Source organism: Periplaneta americana, chromosome 15 (genome assembly GCF_040183065.1).
Source record: "Periplaneta americana isolate PAMFEO1 chromosome 15, P.americana_PAMFEO1_priV1, whole genome shotgun sequence".
Taxonomy (NCBI): Eukaryota; Metazoa; Arthropoda; class Insecta; order Blattodea; family Blattidae; genus Periplaneta; species Periplaneta americana.
The window spans coordinates 178,591,230-178,602,611 of record NC_091131.1 but is presented as its reverse complement, the minus strand read 5'-3'; the positions used below and the strand labels follow the sequence as shown (position 1 = coordinate 178,602,611).

At 35.1% G+C, this 11,382-nt stretch overlaps 1 long non-coding RNA gene across 1 annotated transcript; it reads left to right on the top strand.

Moving 5' to 3' along the window:
• The first annotated feature begins 8,071 nt into the window (after positions 1–8,071).
• LOC138715697 (uncharacterized) lies at positions 8,072–9,499 on the top strand. Its single transcript, XR_011336551.1, has 3 exons — positions 8,072–8,173; positions 8,258–8,476; positions 8,799–9,499. It is a non-coding gene; the product is annotated as an uncharacterized lncRNA (long non-coding RNA).
• The last annotated feature ends 1,883 nt before the right edge of the window (positions 9,500–11,382 follow it).

Sequence of the window (11,382 nt, the reverse complement as noted above, 5' to 3'; positions counted from 1 at the left end):
CGACAGACTCGCTGGGCTGCTGATCCGGAGCTGCGTTCGGGCTTGGGTTGGATCCCCCTTTGGACTTTGGTTTCTTCGGAGGTTTTCCCCAGCCGTGGGACTGAAGCCGGATGGTCTATAGCGAGTCCTTGGCATCAACCCCTTTGATTTGATTACCCCCTTTGATTTGATTACCTGGTTGGGTTTTTCCGAGGTTTCCCCCACCGAAAAGGCAAATGCCGGGTAATATTTTGGCTAATCCTCGGACCTCATCTCATCTCACTACATCTCGCCAAAATGTAAAAAAAATATATATATAAAAAAATTGTACAAAATTGTAAAAATTGTAGAAAATTACTAAATTGTAAAACTATAAAAATTTGTAAAAATTGTAATTGTAATATTGTAAAATGTTGACATGTTCCACATCTTAAAGCTTCATTGCTCATGTAAGATCTATGGAATAAAATAAATGAATGAATGAATGGAACATTGCGCCAAATGGAACCTGCAGCTTTTTACTCGTAGTATAGCTTCTGGCCAAACAGAGAACTGCTGAGTGAATGCTTTTCTCAAAATCAGCTAAAACAGCATCGGGATTTATATGATTTTTTAGTACTTGAGGAGACATTTAGTATATTTCGACAGTTTTACCTGGCAGGAAGAAAAAACTAGAGGGACGTAATGATTATTCCTTGATCCATGCACTATGAAAATCTGATAAAAAAAAAAAAAGACGGACAGGATTTGAACGTTCCATGTAAAAATAGGGTTATCATTTTCGAGAGAACATCCACATTGCTTATACATGTTAATAAGACAATGTTTTTTTTTTTTTTTTTTTTTTTTTTTTTTTCAATGATTCATGTAATTCTGCTAGGGTTTTAGGCAACTTCGGAAGAAATCTACTACGACTGGAGTGAATGTTCTTTCTTATACGTTCGACATTGTGAGACGTAAGTGTAGCAACGTTAAGTGTCTGATCATCACATTCGTCGGAATGGCACAACTGAGAACCAATAATGACATTCACTGAATGTAAATTACAAAAACACTCACATGTCCTTTTCGTGTATTTGTACCGTTCCACATCATCACGTAACCGTTTGTCAAAGCAGAATTTGAACCTGTTCACCACTAACAGCTTCTTAACTTTTTCACTAAACGTAACCTTATATTTAGGATGTTGATTACCTGAAAATCTACTTAAAATGATCATTAAAATGCCCTTAAACTATTGGAAAAATGACATGAAATTAAAAGAAAATGACATTTAAATGTTATTCAACGTACTCGCACCACAACTTCTTAAAATTAGTCACCTTCTTTCAAATGACTGCCTTGCAAATCTCTGAGAGAGGAGGCAACATCCTGGAATTTAGCTAATATAAAGGAAAAAACATGCAACAAAATTAAGATTTTAACTGACATTCACTTTACTGTTGGGGAAAATCTCTGTACAAACCCAATCAGGTAATCAGCCCAAGCAGGAATCGAACCCACTCCCGAGCGCACTCCAAATCGGCTGGTAAGCGTCTCAGCCGTCTAAGCTACGCCGGTGGCGATATGAAGTTCAAGGAATAATATAATACTCTTGTTTTATTTGGTTATTTAACGACGCCGTATCAACTACTAGGTTATTTAGTGTTAATGGAATTGGTGATAGCGAGATGGTATTTGGCGAAAGGAGTTCGAGGATTCGCCACAGATTACCTGACATTCGCCTTACGGTTGGGGAAAATCTCGGACAAAACCAACCAACTAATCAGCCCAAGCTGGAATGGAACAGAGAACAGAAGAGAACAATGGAAAACTAAAAAAATACCGAAAGTCTTCATAAATATTTAAAAGTAAATACGAAACAGGTTATACAGGTATACACAGTACTACAACTTATTTTATCACTGATGAATGAATGTAAGTTCTTGTTTGCTATAAGTTTATGATAATCTGTAGCCTAAGCTTCTTCCGACCATGAAACTGAACAGAGGGTGATCAGTGAGGGGTGGGGAGGGGATGGATAAGGCGTGGTTTCCCTACTTGCATTCCTGTCCCTCACTTAATCCCAAATTTCGATAATCCGAACAGGTCCCTGTCCCAATTGGTTCGAACTAGCGAGATTCTACTGTATAGCAGTAGCGGCCATTCAAATGAAGAAGGTGAAGAACATTTCACTTGTTATTTTGCGAGCCATTTGATTTATATTTCATGTATTAAATTATTCAATTTAAAAACTATAGCGATATAAATCAATAAATGTCAAGTACAGCATCGCCAGGCTGTTTTAATATTCCCGCTGTTCACGTCTCAGTTCCTTGAGCGGCAGCGACGAGGCAATGATTCTCAGATTTAAAATATTATTTTGTTCTTCTATGTTAGGGTGGTTGCTATGACAACGACTGAGACATTTCCCCCCGCACTTCCATATTCTTCAAGAAACGGGTGTTGCTGTGACGAACACGTGTTTGGCCTTCAGCCCAGCCGATGCGCTTTCTATAATGGGTGACACGGAGATTTACGACTACTTGTCTGGCCAGCAACATGGCCCGTCCTAAAGAAAATTCTTTCCTAAAAATTCTGCTTCGTCAATTCTTCTTCCCATATAGGTCCTATTATGTTTTATGTTTTTAATTTTTGTGCTGATATCTTCATTCCTTTCATTTTTTATTCTTCTGGCCATAATTTTACTGTTCCTCATAGGAAAATTCTATTAAAAATTAATACTATGAAAGCAATGGAAAGAAAGTTTGATATTCCGAACACAGCCTTTTTAGTGGAAGTTTGAATGAATTTTTGCCTTTCCTCAGTCTGTTTTTCGTCGTGTTTTGTGTCGGTAGGCATATGTCGAGCTATTCAGTTGTGATAGGCCTAATTTTTTAAATATAATTTATTTTACTTATCACTTTATTAGGTGAAGATATTAAGTGCATTTCAGTTTTTAATTAATTTCTAATAAGTGTGTTAGGACCTACCATATAAGTTTTTGTATTGTTATGTTGCAATGTGCAAATGAATCCGTTCAATGACACAGTGTGTACATTAATTCAAACCTCGTTTAATCCTGGTGTGAGCAGTATAAGAGATATCTATTGTTTTTAGACAGTACTCAACCAATTTTAGACATAAACTGTAAAAAGTTAAACTCACAAGCTGGTAAATCATTCGAACTTAATTTTAAAACTTCATGGTACTGCAAGCATCAGCGAGTGGTTGTGTGGGAGCCACTACATTGAAATACTATTTTGTTAGTCATGCCTACTACTTTGAGTTAAAAAAATGTGTGGAATGAAGCCGGATTCAGCGATTTTCTAAAATAATGTTAATCTTGCTCTACAAAAACATGAAAATTCGGCGGAACATTTTTTTTAAGTGCGTGCTGCAGTTCAAAACTTTACAGAAAAATATGAACACTATTGGGAATAACCTGAAAGAAAATGCTAGGCTATTGTTAGTACAATATATTGAAAATGTTATGCGGTCAGTCATCGACACTGCTTTGTATTTAAGCAAGCAGGAATTATCATTTCGGGACCATGACGAAAGCACTTCTTCGCTTAATGTGGAAATTTCAGATGGCCTACTGCACTATGCTAGAATTTTGAACGTAGCAAAAAGTAGAAGTGATTTCTCAGGGAGAAAGTACAGACTGCGGCTACAGTGGAAAAAGTGATGTAGAACATGATCGTAATTACAAGATATTGTTCTTTGAGGTCATTAACAACATCATCATGCAGATCGATAAAAGATTTGGGGATTTAGAAATACTTCGTTTCGTCAGCCTTGCTGATACTTCAAAATTTGACAATTATTACCTATAGTAGAAATTTCCCACATGATCCGCTTTTTTCAGTATAAGCTAGCTATTTCTACATATTAAAAAAAGACGCAGGTTCCAAAAGTTGAACTTGAGTTTTATACCAGAACAGTGAATATAGGAATATACCAGTTAAGAAAGTGCTAGACTTCTTCGTGACACAAAGATGTATTTGGAGAAGTGTATAAGTTATATTCCCTCATTTTAATACTACCGTCTTACTAGCGTACCGGTCGAGAGGAGCTTCTCGTGTTTAAAACAAATAAAAACAAGATAAAGAAACTCAATGTCACAGTAGAGACTGTCAGCGTTAGGGAATATTTCGCTCCAAAAAGATATGTTGGACAAGATGATGGAATCACAGCCCCTCCATGAGAACGTTATTGGCAGGTTCGCAGCCCTGAAGGGATGGAGAATCAACTTAGTGTACAAGATAGGTAAGCAATAAGCATATGAAGAATCCACTGCAAGAATGATGGATGTCACTTTCTTGTCGAAAATGAACCAAGACTGTCAATGTATAGCTTAAGACATGTAGACTGTACATAGAGAGTTAGGCCTATATGGCATTAACACTGATAGTTATTGTCAGTAGGCCTAATGATCGGAAAATTACAGTTAAGCTTTGAGCGCTAAGCATTTCAAACTTTCAATTGTTTCTCCTGAAAAATGTTTTCCAAATGACATCCATCATTCTTGCAATGGACTCTTCATATCTTAATTTACATGTACCGGTAAGTGCATTGATAACTGGCAGAAATAAATGCAATGAAATCACTTTCACGATTGAATATCATGGGAATTTAAGGGAGGGAATTACTTTAGTTACATAGAGTTCCGATTATCAATACAACTAGCCTACATGGGCTTTGAAAACTTTGCAACAATTTTGTGCTTCATCTACTTCTTATGTACGTACATGAATATTGATATTTTTAGATCTTCTCCCTAGAAGGGTAAAATTATTAGGTTTTATCTCAATTTTAACCTTCTTAATCTTTAGATGAGGGTAACTGTTACAACTCTAAAAATTACCTACTAGGACATAAATGCACATATAACAGTTTTAAAGTTATGCTATTTAGTCTTTTTTCAAATTGGAAAGTGTTATATTTTACGTTGTAACAATTTTTCCATTCTCAACTGTTGCTAAAAGCAATGTTCCATTTTGACTTGTAACACTTTCGTACTGAAAATATCCGTGCTTCGAGTTTAGATTTTGCACACCTTGCAGTACTTATAATGGTAGCATAATGCTGCCTGCATTGTTTAAAAACAATGTTGTTATTAATTTTGTCTTCACCATCGAAGTAGTATTGAAATATTAATCATCGTGCATGTTCTTACACATGAGTATTTAATTCACTTTAATCCTTCATATTTTATATCCCTAAGAAAGATCAATGTTGTGTATATATATATATACTGCAAATAAGAATAGTACAGAAACAGAGAAATTAAACCTGCAAGAAAGTTATAATAGAGATATAAAGAAAGAAACATAAAGTTTTTTTTTTTACCTCTGGGAATTAATTGAAGTGAATTTTAATCGCAGGCAGAGTAACTATCTCATGCCCCCAAGTTTTAAATTGCTACCAGTGCACTTCATTTGAACCAGGTACCCAGCTTCGAAGCCGTTAGCCCTGTGAATTTACAATATACGAAAGAAACATCAAGAGCTACAAAGACTAAAGATATTGAATCAGCAAAACAGGCTCCAAGCGAAGTTTTGTGCTACTCTGATCTTCAGGATGTAGGCTACTTCTTTCATCTTGTGGTGAATGTTCATCTTTATATTATAAAAGAAAACTGTCCTGTTACAATCTCACAATATATGAATATGACCACCTCTGTGGTGTAAGGGTCAGCATGCTGGTCTCTTACGCAGAGGGTCCGGGTTCGATTCCTGGTCGGGTTGAATTTCCTGGTTGAGGTTTTTCAGGATTTTCCCTCAACCGCAAGCCAAATGCTAGGAAATTCGGGCCACAATGTCTTTGAAAATCACCGGCCTCATTCATAATCTAAATCGTATTCATAACAAATCAGTAATACATATACAGTCGCCATCTAGTTTACAACAATAGAACCAGTCTCAACAATAGTACACAGGCCTTCGGATTTCACCCAGAAGATTAACTCGCGATATCACCAAAGATGTTAAAGCGAGTATAAATAACAGCGGGGGGGGGGGATTTATATATATATATACGAATGACATCACAAACAGCCAGGGCCATTGTTATTTTTGATATAAGAGCTTGGCAAAAAGAGGTTCAAATCAGATTGACACATGTCTATAAATTTCTTACTTCTTTGCCCAACACAGTAAAAAACCAGGTAATTTTATTTTCAGACGATTGTGCTGGACAAAACAAGAACAAATCCATTGCCTCATTACTTTTGTACTGCGTAACTAACCTGAGTCATATAATGTCATAACTAGGGAAAGGAATTTCATGCATTTGCATATTTGTTCTCTATTCTTGTGTGAATATGCTGAAAGATTATCTACATGAATCACAAATTTCCGAATACAATGATATTACTCTTATTGTGCGTAACTTAAAAGTGCATATTTTTTTTATTTATAAAAGCATCATATTTTAACATTTATGCAGGGAAACTGCATATTATGTATGTTTATTTGTCTTTCCCTCATTTTTAAAAGTGTGTAACCTCGTAAACACGACTAATTTATGTTTATGAATTTTGAATTTAATGATGACACCCTCATAGGGAGCCTCTCAAGTTAGCAATTGGTATTCCTTTACTGCAGTCTTTAGCAGATTTCGATAGAACAATATCCAGTTTAACATCAGTTCCAGGAAATGTAGGAGATAAACTGAACGAGAAAACAACAAATATTATTTTCAAAAACCCTGGTTATTATCAACTTAAAGTAATTCAAGATATTCTTGAAGGAAAAACACCCCAAAAATCAAGAAAATTTTCTATAAAACAGCTCCCAGCTTTTGTGCAAACCCCTCTTACTTCTTGTGACGTAGAACGAAGTTTTTCACGCTACAAAGCTATGCTGAGAGACAACAGGCGAAGAATGACAACAGAAAACATACGTCACTGCTTGGTTGTGAACTATAACAGAATAAATGGAGCATTCAGCAATGAGGCAATCACTTCAAAATCCATAGACTAAACGTAAGTTACCTGTACCGGTACCTTATTATTCTGTTAAAATAATGTCAGACTGATAATGCATATTTTGTTGCATATTTATCTATTTTTACGGCATAAATGCATATATATATATATATTCTTCATGTTTTCAGGGCATGAACTTCCTTTCCCTGGTCATAGCACAGAAATTTTTAATCAGGGCATACCCAGAATGAGATTGACTCTGTGCATTCTACTATTGAACGTGGGGGTGGGAAGAGTTCTTAAAGGAGGACCTATTATACTGCTAACGCAATAGGTACCAGTACTGAAATTGGTCAAGAGAAAAGTCAATATGTACAAAGTCAATGAACTAGATACACCAGACATCTTAGAAAATAGTGCTACATTTGACTAACAAATAAAAATATGCTTTTTCTGACTACAAGATGCAATTTATTTATTATTATTGTTGTTGTAGTCATCCTGGTTGGTGTAATTTATTTATTTTTATTGTTGTAATAATCCTGATACCAACCACTCTCATTTTGTTTCTAAATCTATATTTGGCATATTTTTCCATTGTATTATCTGAGCTTATTACATAGTCATATAAGGAAAAACCTGTTGCAAATAATAAAATATTATGTAATACAGTTATATCTGAGAAGTTTTGTCTGGATATTTTAATGCGAAAGTGTTACAACTATAAAAAAGTAACATAAAAATTACATAAAATAAATACCGACAAAATTAATATTTCAATAAACTTCTACAACAATAATGAATGTATATACTAATTTTCATTGCTGTGAGATGATTATCTGATTTACCATCTACAATGGAAAACTTTAGGAATATGTATTATATATCTTTCACGTGTTAAATATTACAGTACCTGGTTAACTAGTTTCAGAGTTCTGAAGATGGCCCATAACAGGCTGACACATGGTACTAAGAAGAGATGGTAAAAGTGTGCGCATTTCCTCCTAAGCGCATGACGTCATTTGGAACACATGTGGCTGATGTGGCTGCCGAGGGAACAAAGCATTCGGCAATGCTATTCCTACGAGGGCTGATTTTGTTTGTGCCAAGCAGTTAACTTTGAACTGTTATGTCGCATTGTTCAGTGTTTGGTTGTAACAATGGAAGGAGGAATACTGCGGGGAAAGAAGGTGTTAAGTTTTTTCGTTTCCCTAGAGACGAAGACTGCCAAAATGTGGACATTTTTGTGCAAGAGAGCAGATAAAATTAACGTCAAAACAGGTAATTGAAACAAAATATTTAGGATATTGATTCAATTGTACGGTTTCCATTGCATTGCGAACTTAAGAATTAATTCTGTTACAGCTCGAATATGTTCCATTCATTTTGATGAGGATTCATACTACAAGAAAAACTTCTAAAGTACTCCCCCATTAAAGTGAGAAAATTAAAGAAAGATGCACTTCCTACTTTGAATCTTCCGACAACTTCAGTCATCAAAAACACTGAAAGGGAAGATAGGGTAAACAAAAGAAGTAAAAAAAATCTCGTGCGGGAACTGTTTCAACAAGCCAACCAAGCAGAGTAAGATATCCTAATAAACATACATTTAATTTAAAAGTTAATTGTAAGCAGAAAGTACACACAAATATTTTTGTTTTTAAAAAACTTTATACTGTATAGTATTTTGTCGTATTTAGCTCAAGCAACAAAACATTCACTTTCCCTTCTATTTTTTCTTCATTTTGTCACAAGCTACAGTTTATTTTCAATGCAGTGATAAGTAATACATTCAAATTGTTAAAACAGTGTAATGAAAAATTAAGTTTATTTTTAATTGGTAATTAGGCCTGCATAGTTTTCAACACACTTCCAAATTATATAGGCTGCTTTTCTTTTATTTCAGACCATCCTCAAATGCACAGCTAAGTGACACAAATTATGAATCTGTCTCATCAAATGAACCTCAACCATTTTCTCAGGAAACAGTTAAACAATTGCAGGAGCGAGTCCAGCAGCTTGAAGCTAAATTAACGGAAGTTTTAATCAAGTCTGAAATGGTTGAAAAAGAAAAATGTTCATTAAGGGAGCAACTAGAAGCAGCCAATTCGAATCAAAACGAGATAAAAGAAGTACTCTCAAATTTTTTTACTCCGGGCCAAATCAGTTGCGTCTTGGGGAGGAAAAGAAAAGTTCATTGGTCAGCAGAAGACATCGCTTCCGCAATTTCATTGAAATGTGTTAGTGCAAAGGCATACCGATATTTACGCAATCAACTTAAATATCCGTTACCGGACATAATCACTTTAAGGAAATGGGCCCAAAATTTTAATTGTGATAATGGAATTTTGAATGATGTTATTTCCTTAATGAAAGCAAAAGGTAAAGATCTAGACAAGTTTAAAAAAACAACAGTTATTTCGTTTGATGAAATGAAAATAAATAATACAATTTGTGTAGATAGAAAACTAGGTCAGATAGTAGGTCCTCATAAATATGCACTGGTTATCATGGCTCGTGGCTTATTTGGTAATTGAAAGCAGCCGATTTATTATAGTTTTGATCAGCCGATGACTGAAAACATTCTTTGTGATGTTATCATAAGGCTTGAAGAAAGTGGGTTTCATACGGTAGCTGTTGTGACATGGGTGGGACGAATGGAGCACTGTGGAAAAAACGGGCGTAAATTCTGAAAACACGCACTTTCTCAACCCGTATGACAACACCACAAAAGTGTTTGTATTCGCCGATATTCCACATCTCCTGAAATTAGTAAGAAACCATTTCTTAGACAAAGGCTTCATTACTTCCAATGGTGACATTATAGACAAAAGTTTTGTGCAACAACTGATTGATAAATCAACATCTGAACTTACACTACTGCCCAAGCTTTCACAAAAATATTTAGATGTAGTAGGGTCTGAAAGGCAAAAGGTAAAAACAGCAGCACAACTATTTTCTAATACTGTTTCAAAGGCTCTAATTTATGCACAGGAAAATAATCTCATTACTGGTGACGCCATTCCCACGGCAAATTTTATTAAATCTGTTAACGATTGGTTCGATGTTTTTAATTCGACTGTACTTTTAAGTGCATACGGTGTGCACAAAGATGAGCAAGACAGTATCTTAAATAAAATGAGCGACATAATAGAAACGATAAGAGCCAGGGGACTTAGAATGAAATTACCGTTTCAGCAGGGTATTCTTATGAGCGTCAAATCCCTAAAAGACTTGTTTGAATATCTAAGCCAAAAATATACAGTCCGCTACATAACTACTGTCAAATTAAATCAAGATGTACTAGAGTGCTTTTTTTCTTATATAAGAGGCATGGGACATCAAAACACCCATCCAACACCTGTAGAATTTAAATATCGAATGAGAAATTATGTGATGGGCAAACGTTCGGCAGCGGTTTTCTCCACAAAACGTAATGTAGACGAAAGAGTTGAGGAAACCTGTTTAGTTACAGATATACAAGGACGTTCTTCACACCAGGAAGGGGCAAATGAAAATGTATTGCTTGAGAAAGAGTTCAGACTTACCATTAGCTTGGGATCAGCTGCAATAGATGAAGCTACTTCCGATGTAGCGGATATTCCCGAACTCTGTGATTCACGGATTTTTAACGGCGACATAGCAAGTCGGGAAGGCCTGAATTATCTCGCAGGTTATGTTGCCCATCGATTGAGAGGAAAGCATCCCGAACTTTGCGAAATTAATCCCACTAAAGGGAACACTTGGATTGATTCCCTTTCCAGAGGGAATTTAACGAAAGCCTCACAGAATTTTGTGAATGCTATGATAGTAGGTGAGAACATTTTCAAAGACATTCATGGCACTTATTATTGTAAGTCACAAAATATTTTTAATATCGTGACAGACAAAATAATGGAAGCAGTAGATGAAAAAATACCGCGCGAAGCTGTCAGATGTTTTGTTACAACAAGGACATACATACGAGTGCGGCATCTTAATAGGGTAGCACAAAATCTGAATGAAGAGAAAAGAAGACAGAGAAATAAGATGAGGAAAATTGTCACGTAAATGTACAGTTGAAGACCTGCCGGGATGTAACCAACAAAACTATAATTTTTCAGAAGAAAGAAACATAAGCCTACTATCAGGGGCATATTTTATTATAATTACTAGCAAAACAATTCGACTAATCAAGCATACAAGTTTATTCAGTTATTGAATGCAATAATTAATTGTTATAAATATGAAATCTTCAAAATTACTCGTCCCACCTAAACCACATATTTTAAAGATTTGATGTTAATCGTTCTTCCGGGGAGGTCTTCAATTATGGAGCAATTTTCTAAATTTAGTATAGTATGTTGAATTTTGTAAACTGAAAATACAAAAGAATGTATAGTTGAAATAATCGTAGGCAATGTTCATTATATATATATTAACTTGATGTTTAATATTTAAAGTTTAGTGCAATACTATTTCTTCCTTATTAAACAGTTTCATATTCTTTA